The 21,009-nt window shown below is 37.9% G+C and overlaps 1 long non-coding RNA gene and 1 pseudogene across 2 annotated transcripts; both read right to left on the bottom strand.

The window, feature by feature from the left end:
* Positions 1-495: 495 nt before the first annotated feature.
* On the bottom strand, positions 496-1,271 carry LOC143657515 (cytochrome b5 pseudogene; annotated as a pseudogene).
* A 5,301-nt stretch (positions 1,272-6,572) lies between these two features.
* Positions 6,573-20,397, bottom strand: LOC143657518 (uncharacterized). 2 transcript variants are annotated; one of them, XR_013162884.1, is made up of 3 exons: positions 20,209-20,397; positions 19,355-19,449; positions 6,573-7,647 (listed from the first exon to the last, which is right to left on the bottom strand). It is a non-coding gene; the product is annotated as an uncharacterized LOC143657518 (long non-coding RNA). The 2 variants fall into 2 exon arrangements; XR_013162883.1 differs by having other exon boundaries at positions 20,253-20,392.
* Between the last annotated feature and the right edge of the window lie 612 nt (positions 20,398-21,009).

The following is a 21,009-nucleotide window of genomic DNA, read 5'->3' as shown; positions in this document are numbered from 1 at the left end:
GGACTACCATACCATCATCTCAGATTTTTCCTTCTAGCTAATCCAGAATATAGGAGGCTAGAAGGAATATTTTTTTTATTATCACAATCAATTTTTTTTTCTTTTTTGTGAAAAATAACATATATACAAAAGCCACAAATTTCAAAGCACAGCACCACAATTAGTTGTAGAACAGATTTCAGAGTTTGGTATGCATCACTATTCCACAATTTTAGGTTTTTACTTCTAGCTCCTGCAAGATTTACTAGTATTTTTTTATTTGAAGAGAGGGTGCCTATTTTATGGGTTCTATAAACTAATTTATTTCAGGTAGAACAATGATTAGATGTCATTAAGATATGATTTCTGGGCCTTTCTTAATTTCCTTGAAAAAGGAACTACATTGGAAGCATGCAACACTTGCTTATTTAATTAGATATGAAGATGTTCAAGAAAAGATCAGAAGGCCGTTACCTTATGTCAAATCATATATACTGCTTGGATATGAATAATTAGCATATTAAATGATTGTGCTAAATAATCTGAGATTCTAAAAATTAAAGACAATTATATACCAAGTTGATAGGCAAATATGGTGGTATAATTTTAAAGTCAGATATATATTTTTGAAGATCATATCCAGTTCAATAAGTGAATTACATATTGATGTAACATCGAAATAAGGACAATGAATAAAAAGGCACACTCTAAAAGAAAAGTCCAAGAGTAGAAAGAATGGAAGAGTTTGCTTTGTTTTGTTTCTAAGCAGACATATTAATATGATCTTTCAGGTGTAGGTTTCTTTCTGTCAGTTGAAGGGGGCAGTTATGCTGGCTTCTTTCCACCCTCATCTAAAGCAGTCTCTTCTCTGGTCGGCATCTGAGAAAGCACTTAGTCTTCTATGGAGAGTTAATACATCAGGGTTACAACCAGTGCTGAGATGACTGGGATTACCCACTTGGTCCACCAGCTGGAATGAGAACCAACTGTTGTAATAAGAGTGTTCAAAGGTTTGATTATCTTTGAAGGGTCATCTGGATGAAGCTCCTCAGTGATAAATGTTTTAGATAGTTCTCAAACATCTAAAGAGTGCCCAGTAGTCTCAAAGTTTTCTGTGGCATCACCTCCAGCTTGTTTCCTTAAGACTTCTTCCCCACCGAGTTGCTCCTCCGGAGACTTGGTCAGGTTGCACCTTGCGGTAAAGATGAACCAGGTGCTCTTGCTGTGTGGTTGTGCTTCCAGATCTCCTCCCATGTGTAGTACTCTATGACCCTGTCTGATGGCTAGGCCATCTCCACTTGCAGTGAGCCTCAGGAACTGGGCGCACTCACACTTCTTCCTGTCTCTACAAAACAAGGATATTTTTTTCTTTGTTTGGAGTTAGTAATGTCAATAAACAATGGATCATTCCATAAGTATTTGTGGTAGGCAGAATAATGCCTCCTTCCCCCCAAAAAGATATCTAGCTCCTAATCCCAGAACCTGTGAATATATTGTCACATGGCAAAGGAGAATTAAGGTTGCAGATGGAATTAAGCTTGTAATAAACTGACCTTAATTGGGGAGATTATCCTGGATTACTCAGGTGAGCCCTATGTAATCAGGAGGATCCTTTAAATGTGGAATAAGGAGGCAAAAAGCATGAAAGTTAAAGGAGATGGCGACATGAGGACTTGGCCTGATGTTGCTGGCTTTGATGATGTAAGAGGGCCACAAGCCAAGGAGTGTAGCCAAACTTAAGAAGCTAGAAAGGGCAAGAAAATGGATTATCTCTAGAACCTCCAAGGGACACACCCTTGTTGGTATCTTGATTTTAGCCCAGTGAACCTCTTTCAACTTGTGACCTCTAAAACTGTAAGATAATTTTGTCTTAAAGCACTTAATGTGTGGTAGTTTGTTTTAGCAGCAATAGAAATGTCTTAAAGCACTAAATGTGTGGTAGTTTGTTTCAGCAGCAATAGAAACTAATACAGTATTGTTCTGCTGCCTGAATTGGTCATTTAATCTCACATATAGAAGTTGCTCTCCCACCCAGGACCTTGAGGCATCCAGTTCTCCTCCCCACTATTGCCAGTTTCTTCTGAATCCTCCTTTGCCAATGGCTCTTGCTGGTAGTGATTTTGCCCCCTAGGAGACATTTGGCAATGTCTGGAGACATTTTTGGTTGCTGCATCTGGGAGCGGGATGTGCTATTGGCATTTAGTGGGTAGAGGCCAGGAATGCTGGTAAAATTCTATAATATCCAGAACAGCCCCTACAATAAAGAAGAATTCAGCTCAAAATGTCAAAATCACTGCTATTTAGAAACCCAGCTCTATGCATTTATCAGCTCATATAACATATGGGGTTGAGGGATAAGTGCCTACATGGAAAGATTTCCTTTATCTTTGCCCCTCCTTTTCCACTTTTTTTGGTCCTTGACTTTCTTTACACCAAAGGAAAGAAAATTGGTTCTTAAAGGGCAAAGAAATGTTAGCTATTACAATAGTTTGTACCCCTCCAAAGCTATCTCCTAACTGATAGAATCTTACTCATAAGTATTTGATTAACATGAGAGGGAATTTCAATTATATTTACTTTTTTTCCTTTTGGGGGTAAGATGGTCAGGGTTCTCCAGAGAAATAGAACCAACAGGAAGTATCTATCTATCTCTATATATGGCTCACACAACCATGGGAATTGGTAAGTCTGAATTCCGTAGGGCAGGCTGCAAGTTGGGAACTCAATGAAAGTGATGATTTATTACCCAGGAGAAGCTGGTTGTCTGAAGTAGAAACAGAAATTCTTTCTTACTGCTCAACTCATCAGTTCTCCATTTAAGGCCTTCAGTGGACTGGATGAGGAGCCTTCTCTCATTGCTGAAAGCAATCTGCTTTGTTGATTGTAGATGTAATTAGTCATAGATGCAGTCAACTGACTAATGATTTAAATCCATGAAATACTCTCTCAGTAATAATTAGTCCAGTGTTTGCTTGACCAAACAACTGGACATCATAAACCTAGCCAAGTTAACACATGAAATTAACCGTCACAGGAATTGAGGATGAAAAAAGTTGCAAAAACAATACTTTTTTGTCAGACCTTTTTGTTGGGTTTAAGGAGAACTTACCTATAAGCTATTAGAGTATTTGTATTGTTTAGCCCAGTGATAGACAAAGAGAATTAATGGATGAATATATATTTTTTAATTAATTATTTTTATTTATTTTTTTAAAATACCAAAAAGCCCCCACCAAACAAACGCAAATATTCGTAACTTTTTTTTTAAGAGTAGCCTCCAGAGCTAACATGGATTTTTTTTTAATTTTTTATTAATTAAAAAAAAAAATTACAAGAAACAAACATTCCCAACACATACACTCAGCAATTCACAATATCATCACATAGTTGCATATTCATCATCATGATCATTTCGTGCAACATTTGCATCTATTCAGAAAAAAATAAAAAGGAAAAAAATTCATACATACCATAGCCCCCACCCTTCCCCCTCACTGATCACCAGCATTTCACTCTAAATTTATTTTAACGTTTGTTCCCCCATTATTCATCTTTATTCCATATGTTTTACCGTCTATTAAAATGGTAGATAAATGGAGCATCAGACACAAGGTTTTCAAAATCACACAGTTGCATTGTGAAAGCTATATCATTATACAATCATCTTCAAGAAACATGGCTACTGGAACACAGCTCCACATTTTCAGACAGTTCCCTCCAGCCTCTCCACTACATCTTGACTAACAAGGTGATATCTATTTAATGCGTAAGAATAACCTTCAGGATAACCTCTCAATTCTGTTTGGAATCTCTCAGCCATTGCCACTTATTTGGTCTCATTTCACTCTTCTCCCTTTTGGTCAAGAGGGTTTTCTTGATCCCCTGATGCTGAGTCTCAGCTCATTCTAGGGGTTTTCTCAATCCCTTGATGCTGAGTCTCAGCTCATTCCAGGATTTCTGTCCCATGTTGCCAGGAAGGTTCATACCCCTGGGAGTCATGTCCCATGTAGACAGGGGGAGGGTGGTGAGTTTTCTTGTTGTGTTGGTTGGAGAGAGAGGCCACATCTGAGCAACAAAAGAGGTTCTCTTGGGGGTGACTCTTAGGCCTAATTTTAAGGAGACTTGTCCTATCCTTTGTGGGTTTAAGTTTCATATGAACAACCCCCAAGATTAGGGGCTCAGTCTATAACTTTGATTGTCCGCAGTGCTTGTGAGAATATCAAGAATTCAACTTGGGGAAGTTGAATTTTCCTCTTTTCTCACCTTTCCCCAAAGAGGACTTTGCAAATACTTTTTTATTCACTATTCAAATCACTCTGGGAGAATAAATATCTATTTTAAGCTATTGAATTAATTTTTAAATTTACTTGCTTATAGAATTTTTAAAAATGTACATAAAGACATGTAAAATTACTATTCAACTGCTAACATCCAGTTTAGGTTGTTCTGTCCTGTCTTTACTCTTTTGTTTTTCTTAGGACAGGTCATCAGTTTGAAGAAGGAAACTCTATTAGTGTGCCACAGTCACAAACATATAACCATGCATTCTAGAAATTCCAAAATAGATTATTTTTAGTTTCCCATCACGTAATACTTTGCATTTCCTATTAAGCGATATTTCAGAATGGTTTATATGGTATATAAGAGCAGCTTAATAAATACTTTTAAAAGAATGAGATTCTTAGCCTTTCTTATATATTTATATTATAAATGTTAATAATGTCTAAAAGAAGAAGTTTTTAAATTTAGCTCATCAAAAAATGACAAAGTGATGAACTGAACTTTATGTCGCCTAAAAGAAATGGGCGACATAAATGGGTGCACATGTGTTTATCACTTGCTCCTTCCTTCTTTCCTTCTGTCCTTTTATCTTCCTTCCTTTCCTATCACATATGTACAGAAGATTCTTTTCACGAAGAAAAATTTAAATGTGTTCTCACCTTTCCTTAACTCCAAATAAACTATGCCGATAAACCAAACACCAAACTTAACTGTGTCCTTAAGTTTGTTTGCTTATTATTATTATTTTTTAGATTAAGCAGATAGAAAATTAGGTACATATGTGAGAGAACATGTGGGCACTCTCGCAAGGACAGAGGTGAGAAAGATGACAGCCAAGGCCTGATGTGGGGCCACTTGCTTTTTTTTTTTTTAACATTTATTTTTATCATGAAATATAACATATGCAAAAAAAGCAACAAATTTCAAAGTACCTTTTAACAAGTAATTTTAGAACAGATTTCGAAGTATGGCATGGGTTTCAGTTCTATCATTTCAGGTGCTTCCTTCTAGCTGCTTTAAGACACTGGAGACTAAAAAATACCAATATAATGATTCAGTAGTCATACTCATTTGTTAAATCCTATCTTCTCTGATACAACTCCTTCTCCTTTGACCATTCTCCTATTTAGGGACATCTGGACAATGGCCATTCTAACTTCATGTTGAAAAGGGGTGTGATATTATGGAGTAGGGGGATGCAACTAGTTGATATTCTTAGAGAGCCTGGTAGCTCTGGGTTTCAGGACTTATTTGGCCTAGGAACCATCTGGAGATTATAGATTTCTGAAAAATAAGCTTAGTGAGTGAAACTTTGTAAGTCTCAGATAGAGCTCTGGGTATTCTTTAGGGTTTATAGGAATATTGTTGGTTAGGGGCTTTGCTGTACCCTTAAGTTCTGTCATGATATAAAATAAGAAGGAAGCATGCATTTTAGGTAGCAGTGGGCAATGCTGTTATAATGATATGTCTCTGGTGATATTGGTTCTTGAATGATTAAAATGGTTATTCAGTTACTTGAATGATGTCATGCTGTTGCAGTTCCTCTGGATATTTTGCTTTCAGACTACAAATTGTTAAAAATGTAAATCCCAGCTTGAACTTTATGCTGAGATCAGCCCAGTGGATTGCCTCATTAAACAGTGCCTGCAGAGGTGGCACTTCTAGGCAGGCAGCCAGCACTCTCAGGTCAGCAGGAACTACTTCAGCTCAATTTATGAAGAAAAAGGACAGGATCAGGTTGACCTATAAGAACCAACTCTGCAAGAATAAACACTAGCCACAATGGTGATTATTTACAACTTGCCCATCTTTCTGAAAAATAAAACAATCTTCTGGGATTTCCCCACTCCCAACCCCTTCTTAAAAAGAAAAACTCTCCAGAGACTGTCAGACTTTTTAATAGATTTAGAAAAATCTATGAGATTGCCGAAGAGATCCATGTAATTAATGCTTCCCAAATCCTGAAAGAATGACAAGGTACAGCAGTGATGATTGCTCAGCAGGAACCACTCTCAATTAATTCACCCACTTTTCCTTTTGTACCTTGAAGGTGCTCTTAAAGATGTCCCAGGTCTTCAGGTTGTTTCTCCCATATTATGCAAATAAAGATAATATGTGTGAAGTTAGCGTTCCAACAGGGGTGGAATTCACTTTATCTACTGCTTACCAAATCTTTCCATACACTAGTCCATTAATTTAAACTAACTGTAAACTTTTTATTTTCTCATTTTATTTGAGTGGCTGGTGTGTGTGTGCATGTGTGTGTGTCTGTATTTTCTATTGCTGTTGTAACAAGTTACCACAAACAGTGATATAACAACTGAAATTTATTATTTTACAGCTTTGGAGGTCACTGATTTGAAATCGGTCTCACTGGGCTAAAATCAAGGTGTTAGCTGTTTTCTTGTCTTCTCCAGCTTCTAAAGGTTGCTGGAATTCCTTGGCTTGTGGCCCCCTCCATCTTCAAAGCCAGCAATGGCTGGTTGAGTCCTTCTGATTGCTACCTCACTCTGATACTGACCTTCTCCCTCCCACATTCACATTTAAAGGACCCTTGTGATTACACTGGACCTTTCAAGACAATCCAGGATAATCTACTCATCTTGAGGTCAATTGATTAGCAAACAATTTCATCTGCGTCCTTAATTCTTCCTTTCCTCGTTGCATAAAATAATCATGGGTTCCCTGGATTAGGACATGAATATCTTTAGGAAACCATTATTCTGCCTACCACAGTGTCTTTGACTGTCAGGTAGTGAGGAAATAATCAATGTAGGTTTCAACCACATTGATCTCACTGCTTAGTAAACCTGCTCCTTCCTTTCACATTTGTATACCTTTGAATAGATTTTATCTTCCAGGACCTCTTGTGCCTTCTCCATCCCCCACTTGGCTCCCTTTCAACTGCCTTGCCCTTACAATATGAATTTCTATGGATCACTCAGTTCCCTCTTTTGTGATGACATTTATGACTTGTCCCATTTTTACATCCCTCCATTTGTTACATTCCTCCAGTTGACATTTTTTATATTCCTCTAATATAGCTCTTGCTGCACAGCATTCATGTATTCATCCATGTCATAAATATTTATTGAGAAATAATCGCATTTCAGGCAAATGGAACATGCCAGTGAAGAAGATGGATGGGGTTCCTGCTCTCATGGATCCCACATTCTAGCAGAGGAGACAGACAATAAATAAATGAGTAAAACAATTTCAGATACTGACATGGATTGTGGAGTGAGGTGATCCACTCACCCACTATAAATAGAATCATGGAGGCCTTCAGAAGGTTAAATAGAGATAAGATGTGGCAGATAAGGAGAAGCCTGGTGATGATCTGTGGGAAACACATTCCAAGCAGAAGGAACAGCAAACGCAGAGGCCCTGAGTTGGAAATGAGAATTGTAAACCTTGGTAAAAGATTATATTCAATCAGTCATTAACAAACAGATTATAAATACTGTGTAATAATCTTTTCCCTCTTTAGAAGCCCTTGAGTGCTCTGAGAGTGGAGACTGGCATCTTTCATCCCCAGAACCTAATACAGTGCCTGGTACATATTTGGTACCTAAAAATGCCAAGTGACAAATATAATCTTGTCATCTCTAAAAAATGCTGAATGACAAATATGATCTTGTCATCTCTATTTGATTTTTATTAAGTAGGACATTTTTTAAATTAATTTTTAAATTTTTAAAAAATATAACAAACACAAACATACTTAACATATGATCATTCCATTCCACATATATAATTAGTAATTCACAATATCATCACATAGTTGCATATTCATCACCATGATAATTTCTTAGAACATTTGCATCAATTCAGAAAAAGAAAACAGAAAAAAATGCATACATACCATACCCCTTACCCCTCCCTTTCATTGACCACTAGCATTTCAATCTACTAAATTTATTTTAACATTTGTTCCCCCTATTATTTTTTTTATTCCTTATGTTTCACTCGTCCATTGATAAGGTAGATAAAAGGAGCATCAGACACAAGGTTTTCACAATCACACAGTCACATTGTGAAAGCTATATCATTAAACAATCATCTTCAAGAAACATGGCTACTGGAACACAGCTCTACATTTTCAGGCAGCTCCCTCCAGCCTCTCCACTACATCTTTTTTTTGTTTTAATATTTTTATTAAGAAATCTTCAAGCACATACAGTCCATCTACAGGATACAATCAGTGGCTCACAGTGCCATGACATAGTTATGTATTCATCACTGTGGTCATTTTTGAACATTTCCATCACTCCAGAAAAAGAAATAAAAAGAATACAGAAAAACTTATACATCTCATACCCCTTGCCTCTCAACACAAGATTATTTACAAAGCAGTTCTTCTGTGGTTCAGATGTTTTTAATATCCAATCCATGATGGATGACAAAGAAAGTGCTTTATAAAATGTTATCATTTAACATCAGCCACTGTAAGAAATTTTGCAGATCAGTTACTTTGTGTATACATAGAAAAAGTGGTACTTTTGATTGATCTGTTTTGATTGACAGTTTGTTTGGATCCAGTTATGAATTAATCTGTGTCAAAACCAATTCCAAGTACATTATTGCTACATGGGTTTCTTAATTTAGTTTGAATGTTATTTTTACCAAAATATGTACCTGCCTAAATTTGTACTATTATAATCAAGTCAAAAGCAATTTTTCCTTCAATGTTGAATTCTCCACTACATCTTGACTAACAAGGTGATATCTATTTAATGCGTAAGAATAACCTTCAGGATAACCTCTCGACTCTGTTCGGAATCTCTCAGCCATTGACACTTTATTTTGTCTCATTTCCTCTTCCCCCTTTTGGTCGAGAAAGTTTTCTTAATCCCTTGATGCTGAGTCCCAGTTCATTATAGAATTTCTGTTCCACATTGCCAGTAAGGTCCACACCCCTGGGAGTCGTGTCCCACGTAGACAGGGGGAGGGCAGTGAGTTTGCTTGTCATATTGGCTGAGAGAGAGAGGCCACATCTGAGCAACAAAAGAGGTTCTCTTGGGGGTGACTCTTAGGCCTAATTTTAAGTAGGCTTGACCTATCCTTTGTGGGGTTAAGTTTCATATGAACAAATCCTAAGACTGGGGACTCAGCCTATTGCTTTGGTTGTCCCCAGTGTTTGTGAGAATATCAAGAATGAGGGCATTTTGACATGGGCTTTGTCTCTTTGCTCCATCAGCATCTTGGATACTTGATATGAGGTAGGAAAAATCATTAGACTTGGCTCAATGAAGCAGTAGCCCAGCCATGGGCTCTGTATCAATCCTGAACCATCCAAAGGGAATTGATCATACTTTTTCATGTTTCAGATAAAAAGGAACAGGAATCATCAGGCTTTTTTTAAAAAAAAAAATTCATAATGAATATTACTAGTAAAAAGAAAACAATGGCTAAAAATGAATGAAGTAAGATGTGGCACTGACTGAAAAATAATAGAATTAAACGATGACAAAATTAAAATCTGCAAAATTTGGCAGATGGACTTGGAAGAAATAAGTCCATGAGAGAACGTTGTTAATGGCTGAAGCTCTAATTGTTCCCCCCCAAATAAAATCAAAGAATCCATTCCTTTTTATAGTATTTTCAGGGAGAAGTTTAATTTCTATGAAAAAAGTTTCAAAAATGAAAACGGGAACTTCTGAAATAGCTTAACTTGCTCACATACAAAACTGATTTATATATTGAGTCATTCAACAATGAGGTTTTCAAGTCAAATTGGCCACATAAATTTCTTCAGGTAATACTTTCTTGATGGAAATGTATCAATATAGAGATAATTTTGATTAAAATGTTTGTATTCACAAACTTGCCAAAAGTCAACTATCTTTGGGTTTGAAATGACAGCCATTAAAAAATCCACTGTATGAAAACATTACATTCAAATTGGCAGAATCAAAATGGTAGGATCAAAAAAGTTTTTAACATAAAAATTGATTTTACTTTATATTTTCAAGTATTTTTCACTATAAAAACTAACATTAAAATTAACATTAAATTTTGGGTTTTTGAAAATCCATAAATTAAAAGGAAGAAAAATAATCATCCATAGTATCACCTTTGAAACAAAACCATTATAAACCTTCTTGTTTAGTCTTCTAGTCTGTTTTTCCTTTCTTTTTATTGAGATATTTTATATATTCACATACCATATAAACATCCAAACTATATAATCAGTGTGATATTCATCATCACAACTTATTTTTTTTGAGATTGTACCTTAGTGTTTACTTTTTAAAATTGAGATATAATTTACATACAATAAAATTCACCTTTTTTATTTATTATTCTGATTAAAAAATATTTTTATTGACAAAACAACATACAAAAACAAATGTTCTCAACATACAAACATTCCATATTTGGTGTACAATCAATGGTTCACAATATCATCACATACTTGTATATATATCACCATGATCATTTCTTAGAACATTTGCATCACTCCAGAAAAAGAAATAAAAAGAAAAAAGAAAAAACTCATACATACCATATCCCTCCCTCTCATTGACCACTAGTACTTCCATCTACCCAATTTATTTTAACCTTTGTTTCCCCTATTGTTTATTTTTTATTCATATTTTTTACTCATCTGTTCATACCCTAGATAAAGGGAGCATAAGACACAAGGTTTTCACAATCACACAGTCACAGAGTAAATGTTATATCTTCATATAATCATCGTCAAGAAACAAGGCTGACGGAGCACAGCTCTACAGTTTCAGGTACTTTCCCCTAGCCACTCTAATACACCATAAACTGAAAAGGGATATCTATATAATACATAAGGATAACCTCTTGACTCTCTTTGAAATCTGTTAGCCACTGACAATTTTTTCTCATTTCTCTCTTCCCCCTTTTGGTCAAGAAGGCTATCTCATTTCCATGATGCCATATCTTGGCTCATCCCCAGGAGTCATGTTCCATGTTGCAAGGGAGATTTACACCCTTGGAAGTCATAGGGGAGAGGGCAGTGGGTTCCCTTGCTGTTTCGGCTGAGAGAGAAGCCACATCTGAGCAACAGAAGAGGTTCTCTGGGGGTGACTCTTAGGCCTAATTAGTAGGTTTGTCTTCTCCTTTGCAGGAATAAGCTTCATAGGTTTAGCCTCAAGATTGAGGACTCAGCCTATTGAATTGGTTGTCCCCTCTGCTTATGAAAATATCAGGAATTCCACAGATGGGGAAGTTGAATATTTCCTCCTTTCTCCCCAGTCTCCCAAGGGGACTTTGCAAATACTCTTTTCATTCTCTGCCCAAATGACTGTGTGTGCCAGTTTGAAAGGATATATGTACCCTAGAAAATCCATGTTTTAATCCTAACCCCATTTTGTAAAGGCAGCCATTTCTTCTAATCCCTATTCAGTATTGTATGTTTGAAACTGTAATTAGATCATCCCCCTGGAGATGTGATTTAATTAAGAGTGGTTGTTAAACTGGATTAAGTGGAGGCATGTCTCCACCCATTGAAGTGGGTCTTGATTAGTTTACTGGAATCCTATAAAAGAGAACAACAAGACAGAAAGCCAGGAGATTTTGAGAGAGCAGAACAATATAGCCATGAGAAGCAGAGAGTCTATCAGCCAGTCACCATTGGAAATGAAGAAGGAAAACACCTCCTGGGCATCTTCATGAAAGGAAGCCAGGAGAGAAAACTAGCAGATGATGCTGTGTTCACCACATGCCTTTCCAGATGAGAGAGAAATGCTGACCTTGTTCGCCATGTGCCTTCTCACTTGAGAGAGAGACCCTGAACTTCATCGGCCTTTTTGAACCAAGGTATGTTTCCCTGGATGCCTTAGACTGGACATGTCTATAGACTTGTTTTAATTGGGACATTTTCTCGGCCTTGGAACTGTAAACTAGCAACTTCTTAAATTCCCCTTTAAAAGCCATTCCATTTCTAGTATATTGCATTCCAGCAGCTAGCAAACTAGAATACTCTGGGATATATTGAGGCATCACACTAACCTTTACAAACCAACAAGATCTCAAGCCCTATTCAAGATTCCATGTAATTACAGTGTTCAAGTAAACTGACCATACAAGTTAAATTAGATAATGCACTACCCAAAATATAAGTTTTGCACCAAATAAACATCTCTCCCTTTGGACTTGCACAGAGATTGAAGATTGAACTATGGACCATATCATCCTTTAACTTATTCTAATTTACCTTAATCCTATACAAATCAGCTTCATTCATATCTCTAAACAATGTCCGATTACTTTTTCAGCTTTTTAAACAGTTGCTGAAATGAGGTAATGCTGACTTTTATAGCTTCAGTGCTCTAATTTGGAGTCTGAGGTGTCACATAAATGCCCGAAGTTTCAGGAAATGTAGAGGTTATATACAAATAGCTCAGCATCTCATAATTTAGAAATAACAGTTTGTGGTAGTTAGATTCAGTTGTCAACTTGGCCAGGTGAAGGCACCTAGTTTTGCTGCTGTGGACATGAGCCAATGGTATGTGAACCTCATCTGTTGCTAATTACATCTACAGTTGGCTAGGAGGCATGCCTGCTGCAATGAACGACATTTAACTTAATTGGCTGGTGCTTAAATGAGAGAGGCAATGTAGCACAGCCCAAACAGCTTGGCATACCTCATCTCAGCACTCGCAGCTCAGCTCAGCTCAGCCCAGGCCTTTGGAGATGCAGAAAGGAATCACCCCAGGGAAAGGTGTTGGAACCCAGAGGCCTTTAGAGAAGGCCAGCAGAGATTACCCTGAGCCTTCCCACATAAGAAAGAATCTCAAATGAAGGTTAGCTGCCTTTCCTCTGAAGAACTAACAAAATAAATCCTTTTTATTAAAAGCCAATCCGTCTCTGGTGTGTTGCGTTCTGGCAGCTAGCAAACTAGAACAGATTTGGTACCGGAGAGTGGGGTGCTGCTGTGGTTTGCAAATACTAGATATGTTGGAACGTTTTTTTGGATGGCTAAGGGGAAGATTTTCGAGGAACTGTGAAGAGAATGATGGAGAAGTCCTGGAGTGCTTGAAGAGACTGTTGGTGTAAATGGAACCACTGCCAACCTGGACAAAGGTGGATACAAATGGGAGAAATTGGAGTTTGCAGAATGAGAACCATGGAAGCTTGGGTCTGAAGCCAAGAAACCTTGGCCAGGAGAGTGGACCCACCCATTATATAAAGAGGGTGAGTTTACCCTGAAGGGTGAGGATGAATTTCCCACTTTACTGCAGTAGAAGAGTCGTGCAGCCTCAGGCCTTAGAGAAGGTACAGCATGCTCCTTGGGGGACTAGAGAGAGCCTGGCTGCCACCACATGGAGGGGTTGAGTGTGTGCCCCGGAAATGGCAGACAGCCCGGGGTGGCCCTGATGCCTGGAGAGAGTGAGCCGAGAAAAAGGTGGTCTCCTCAATGTTCCCTGTGGTTGATTTGGAAAGATGCAGGCCACTGCATAGGCCCTTGGAAAGGGTGGGACTGTCACGAAGGATAAATGACTTTCAGACTTTGAAATCCAGTGGTGTTTGCCCTGCAGGTTTTCCTTCCGATTTCTCCTTATGGATTCTGTGACTGTCCCTACTTTGCATATTGGCACCAGACAACTTGTTTTGAGATTCATAGGTCCACAGCCAGAAGAGAATTATTTTTTCACCTTAATATTGCTTAAGGCGATGCGTGTAGTTGCCAAGTTGACAAGGGGTGGACATGTGGTAGTTAGATTCAGTTGTCAACTTGGCCAGGTGAAAGCACCTAGTTTTGCTACTGCGACATGAGCCAATGGTACCTGAACCTCACCTGTTGCTAATTACATCTACAGTTGGCTAGGAGGCGTGCCTGCTGCAATGAACGGCATTTAACTTAATTGGCTGGCGCTTAAATGAGAGAGGCAACGTAGCACAGCCCAAGCAGCTTGGCATACCTCATCTCAGCACTCGCAGCTCAGCTCAGCCCAGGCCTTTGGAGATGCAGAAAGGAATCACCCCAGGGAAAGGTGTTGGAACCCAGAGGCCTTTAGAGAAGGCCAGCAGAGATTACCCTGAGCCTTCCCACGTAAGAAAGAATCTCAAATGAAGGTTAGCTGCCTTTCCTCTGAAGAACTAACAAGATAAATCCCCTTTTATTAAAAGCCAATCCATCTCTGGTGTGTTACATTCCGGCAACTAGCAAACTAGAACACAGTTACAGCTCCTAAATATATGTGGCTGCTGTAAGAGCTTACAATCTAGGAACCTTTACAATCATAAATATTCTTTTTAGAGGCTAAAGACAATTCACTTATCCTTTCAAAAAGACTGATTTTTGGCAGTTAAAAATTTCCCAATTTTTTTGTAATGTATAAATAATGCTAGACATCATTTCACATAAAGATTTTTTCCCCTATATTTAGGATTACTTTGCTAGGAGAGAGCCTCTGGAATGAAATCATAATGTCAAAGAGATTTTTTTTTTTGTCAGTAGAATACTACTGATATTCTCATCAGTAGTATTCTGACCAGAAATGGACCAGTGAAAAAGCAACTCAAACACCTACAAACAGCCCTCCTGTAATTCAACTTACATTTTCCCTACCAGTTATCTGGGAAGACTGAGGTGCTTAATGGGAGTTGGGCAGTATTTTTTTTAATGTTTATTTTAACCAAAGTAATAAATTCACATCATTTAAGAAATCAAATAAAACCACAATGCTTATGACGAGAGGCAGTGGTACTGTGCCCTATCCTTCCCCATCCACCCCAGCTTTAAACTCTTAATATTTCTTGCGGTGTTTGCTTTTTTTTTCCACCTGTTTAACTTTGGTTTTATTTTTCATAACTAGTTTCTGATGCTTCCATAGGAGTGAAAACCTCTTGCAAGCTTGACTGTGATTCTCTTGTGATCTCACCATGCAACAATCATAGGTGTCAAGTCATTGGCCACATCGACACCACCAGTGACTAGAAGCAAAAGAGCTGCTTTCAGAAGAAAGCTGCAAATTCCCTGATCTTCAAATTCAGGCATAGTATTTGCTTTTATATTATGAAATTATATCCTTAAATGCTATTATTTTATTCATAAGCTTTATGCATTATCCATTTCCTATTATTGAAGATGTGAATTTAGATGCCACTTCCCTGCCACGCACATCCCTTCCATTTGTATCCTTCTTGTGTAGCTGTATTGAACTGTCACACTCACATGAATAGGCGCATACATACACTTGCACTTCTCTCTATCCTCCTAATTTATGTTAATTTACTTTTTTTTCCAAGCACATCCTTCAGCAGTTTCATAAGAAAGGATGTAGAGAAAGTGAATGTTTTGAAATTTTGATTGTCTGAAAAATGTCTTTATCCTACACTTGATTGGTATGGCTAAGTTTTGAGATTTAGGGTACAATTTTTTTTTTCTCAGAAATTTGCAGACATTCCTTAGTTGTTCAGCGTGGCTGTTGAGAAATCTGTTGATATTCTGATTTCTGTTGTTTTCTATGTGACCTGATCTTTCTCTCTATATGTTGTTATGATCTCTTTATCCACGGTGTTTTGATTTCGTTATGATCTTTTCTTCATCTGTGGTGTTTTGAAATTTCACCATGACCTTGAAGATTTTTTTTTCATTCATTGTACAGGATAATCCATGGGCCTTTTAATCTAGAAACCATTTTCTTTAATTCCAGAATAATTTTCTTAAACTATTTCTTTGATCATTTTCTTTTGGAAATTCCCATACTACCTCTGAGAATGATTCTCAGGTTTCAAAAAAAAAATCTTCTAATGTCCATCTTTTTTCCTATTCACTTTGCTTTGTGGTGATTTGCTTGACTATCTTCCAATTCTTCTAATACATTTTTCATTTTGTGCAGTGTCTTTTTAATTTTCAAGAACATTTACTTGTTCTGTGTTCCATTTTTGTAGCATCCTGATTCTATGGATTCTCTATCTTTTCTTACCTCTCTGGTAATACTGAGCATGTGTTTCTTGCTCCTTGTATTGCTTGAGTTTTCTTTCTGTCATGGTGGAATCTTCTCTGAAAAATCAAATGAACATCACTACCTGTTTATATTTGGATAAAACATTAAAAAGCTGAGTTGTCACTGTCTATGAGGGCAAATGGAGAGCAAGGGGGAGCCATGATGAGTGAAGGGCTTTACAGTAGGGTGTTGGATGGGACCTGCTAGCCCACTGGGATTCTCAAATGCCAGTATTTGTCACCTCTATTCTGAAGAGAAAAATTCTCTCATCTTCTGCTTGAGGGAAAGTGGACTTGAAATCTCATTAAGTATGCAGAGGTTTTTTTCTTTTTTTAAAGATGCTGTATTAGCTTGATAAACTGCCAAATGCAAAATACCAGAAATAGAATGGCTTTCAAAGAGAGAATTTTTACAGGGATGCTTACAGTTCTAAGGCCCTGAAAATTTCCAAAGTAAGGTACCAACAAGAGGTTATCTTCACTCAAGAAAGGCTGATGCTGTCCACAATACCTCTGTCAACTGGGAAGACACGTGGCTGGGTTCTGCTGGTCCCTTGCTCCTGTGCTCATTGCTTTCACCCTTTGTTTCTCATGGTTTCCTCTCGCAGTGTCTGTGGGCCTTCACTTAGCTGCTCGGGGACACAACTCTGGGTTCTGGTTTGCTTAGCATCTTCTGGGAAGTCACGTGTGATGTCTGCTGGGCTCTGCCTGTGTCTAGGCATCTGGTCTCTGTTGGCACTCCAAGCATCTCTGAACATCTGTGTCTTTCTCAGCTCTGAAATAACTGTTCCTCAAACATCTGCATCAGCACTGAAGTTTCTCCAAAATGTTTCCTTTTTTAAAGGACTCTAGCTAACTAATCAAGACCCACTTTGAATGACAGAGTACATCTCCATTAAATCAAATGTTTATACCCACAAATGGGTGTGCCACATCTCTGTGGAGATAATCTAATAAAAAAGTTTCCACCCTTCAATATTGTATCAGGATTAAAAGAAACCATTGCCCCACAAGATTGAATCAGGATTAAAAAATGGCTTTTCTGGGGTACATAATAGATTCATACCAGCACAGATGCCTTTTTTTTTTTTTTTAGAATTTATTCTTTTTTAAAAATATTTTTATTGAGATATTGAGATATCTTTATAACACATAAAGTCCATCCAAAGTATATAATCAATGGCTCACAATATCATCACATAATTGTGTATTCATTACCATGATCATTTTTAGAACATTTACAACACTCTAGAAAAAGAAATAAAAAAGAAAAGAGAAAAAAACTTATATATACCATACCTCTTACCTCTCCCTCTCATTGACCACTGGTATTTCAATCTACCCAATTTTTTTTTTTACTCCTTACAACCCTCCTACCATTATTTATTTACTTTTATCCTTTAAAAAAAAACACTCATCTGTCCATACCCTGTATAAAAGGAGCATCAGACATAAGGTTTTCACAATCACACAGTCACATTGTAAAAGTTATATAATTAGACAATCATCTTAAAGAATCAAGGCTACTGGAATACAGCTCAACAGTTTCAGGTGCTTCCCTCTAGTCATTCCAATACACCATAAACTAAAAAGAGATATCTATATAATGTATAAGAATAACCTCCAGGGTAACCTCTCAACTCTGAAATCTTTCAGTCACTGAATCTTTATTTTGTCACATTTCTCACTTCTCCCTTTTGGTCAAGAAGGCTTTCTCATTCCCATAATGCTGGGTTCTGGCTCATTCTGGGAGTCATGTCCCATGTTACCAGGAAGATTTACATCCCTGGAAGTCATGTCCCATGTAGGGGGGAGGGCAGTGAGTTCACCTGCCAAGTTGGCTTAGAGAGGGAGGCCACATCTGAGTAACAAAAGAGGTTTGCTTGGGGTGACTCTTAGGCATAATTATAAGTAGGCTTATCTTCTCTTTTGTAGGAATGTTTCATAGGGGCAAACCCCAAGAGCGAGGGCTCAACCTATTGGTTTGTCCCCACTGCCTGTGAGAATATCAGGGATTCCCCAGATGTAGAAGTTGAATATTTCCTCCTTTCTCCCCAGTCTCCGAAGGGGACTTTGCAAATATTTTAAAAATTCTCTGTCCAAATTACTCTGGGATATATCGGGGCATCAGTATCCCAGAATTTAGAAATAACAGTTATAATTCCAGAATAGATGTGACTGCTGTAAGAGTTTACAATCTAGGAACCTTTACAATAGTTCCAAACCTGATAACCCATGCTCCCGACTTCAATTCTCTGATTTTGTATATTATAGTTACTCCATACATGTGAGGAACGATAATATATGCCTTTTCATTTCTGACATTTCATTCAACATACTGTCCTCAAGGTTCATTCATCTAGTTGCATGCTTCATGACTTCATTCCTTCCGTTCAGTAGTCCGTCGTATGTATACATCACAGTTCCCCCTTCCATTCCTCAGTCGATGTACCCTTAGGCTACCTCCATACATTGCAAATCATGAATACTGCCATCATAAACACTAGTGTACAAATGTTCATTCATGTTCCCATTCTCAGTTTCTCCAGGTATACACTTTCTAATCCCTCCATTTTCATGACACGTGACTACATAGATGAACTGTGAGCACATTATGTTGAGTGAAATAAGTCAGACACAAAAGGCCAAATATTGTATGACCTCATTAATATGAACTAAATATAACTAGCAATCTCATGGTGTTAATATCTAGAACATAGGTCATCAGAAGATAGAATGGAGGCAGAGAATGGGGAGCTGATGCTTAATTTCGGCAGAACATATAATAGGGTTGATCATAAATGTTTGGAAATGGACTCACTATAATGTGTGGTAGCACATTATTGTGAGTATGATTAACAGTGATGATATTTGGGTGTAATTGTGGTTGAAAGGGAAAATTTAGGGTTGTGTATGTAACTAGAGGATGAGACATGGGACTGTATAACAGTGAACCCTCTTGTGGGCAATAATGTTCTAGAATTGATTGTGGTGATGAATGCATAACTCTGTGGATATACCAGAAAACACTGTACACTTTATATGGATTGTAAGGTATGTGAATTTATTTCAATAAAACTACTTTAAAAACAGCAACAACAAACACCTGAGTTTCATAAGCACACATCTGATATTATAGGCATTATTATGGAATAGAAAGTCTACCTTGTAATGGCTTTTTGGCTCCATTCTTCCTAAAAGTATTCTCTTTTATGATTTCTTTTCTGCTTTCTAGATTACTCATTTTAGCCACGTTTTACCTGTGAAAAAGCAGATAATAGTTGATATATAAAATGAAAAAACAAGCTACAAAGTGTGACCTGGGATTCTTGCATCAGTATCACAAAGAGTGATAAAACCCTGAGGCGGGAAAGAAAAGACCACTGTGATTTGAATATTATGATTAGAGGGATTAGGATGTCAGGAGTGCTACGAGATAGAGAAGCAGGACTCATAAACTGTGCAGGGTTTTGCAGGCCAGGGTAAGTCGTGGGAGTTTTTTCAAAGTTTAATAGGAAGACATTGGAGGGTTTTGAGCAGAGTAATCAGATCCCATTTACATTTTTTCTTAAATAGCACTCTGACCTGAAAAAGTGACTATAGCTGGACCCAGTAGGGAACTATTGCAGTAGCTCAGGCTAGAGATATGGTGGTTTCGTCTAGAGTAATAACAGGGTCAATGGTGAGAAGCATAGGGATTGAGGGCATTTTGAAGGTAGAATATTGTTAATGAATCAAAGGGGGTGTAAGAAGTGTGTGTGTGTGTCTGTGTGTAGAAACCCAATTTGCTAGCTTCAGGAGCTGGCAGATTTATGGAAATAGTTAAGACTGAGATAGGTAAGGAACTTGCATGTCAGAAAGTAGGAGAGAAGAGGGAGCACTGCACATGTTAAAGTATCTTCCAGGTTGCATTTCCCCTCAAATATTTCATACTGAAAATTTTCAAAGAGCAAATTGCTGAGAATTTTACAATGAATACTCAATCATCCACCACCTAATTTCTACAATTAACATCTTACTATGCTTCTATCCATGCCTCTATCCATCCATCTATCCATCTTACTTTTGGAATACATTTTCGAAGTAAATTGCAGACATAAATGTATTTCCCTCTAAATACGTCTGGATGCATGCCATTTGTTTCCATTTTTTTCCTTTGATGAAAAATTTGCATACAAGGTGAAACGCACAAATGTATATTTGCTGAGTTTTGACACATACGTACACCTGTCTATATCTTAAATTTGAGATGCCTGCAGGTCATTCATGAAGCATAATCAAACGGGCCGTGGGACGGAGGAATCTGGAATTCCAAGGAGAAACCTCAGATGGAAATGGAAATGTGTATCACCAAAACACAGCTTAATTTAAAACTATGGTTCGATTAGGTTATCTAGGCCGCGTAGAGGCCAGAGAAAGGGGCTGTGCCTTCAAAGAGTCCAATCTACCGAGGTCAATTGGGTGGGAGAGCAGGACCTGAGAGTAGGTAAGGGGTTGGGCTGTCCAAACAAGCTAGCCCAACCCAGGGTCCTGGATATCACTTCTGTTTGGCTTGACGTAACTGGTGGCTCTCGGTAACCATCCTAAGTGACCTGAGGTGTCACTGGGGCACGTGGAGGGGGTTCCCAGCCTGAGGCGGAAAAGTCAGCCATGCAGGCGTAGGGGCAAGAGGAGAAAGGTAAAACGGGAGAGGGGAGGGTATGGAGAGAGGAGAGATGCGGAATAGCAGAAAGGATAGGGAGTGGAGGAGGAGGTAGAGGAGAGGTAAGGGAAGAAGGGGAGGAGGGAGAAGGGTAGGATGAGAAAGCGAGGAGGGGGCG

The sequence above is a fragment of the Tamandua tetradactyla genome, chromosome 15 (genome assembly GCF_023851605.1).
Source record: "Tamandua tetradactyla isolate mTamTet1 chromosome 15, mTamTet1.pri, whole genome shotgun sequence".
Lineage (NCBI taxonomy): Eukaryota > Metazoa > Chordata > Mammalia > Pilosa > Myrmecophagidae > Tamandua > Tamandua tetradactyla.
The sequence above is the reverse complement of the archived record's forward strand: the minus strand, read 5'-3'. Positions and strand labels throughout refer to the sequence as shown.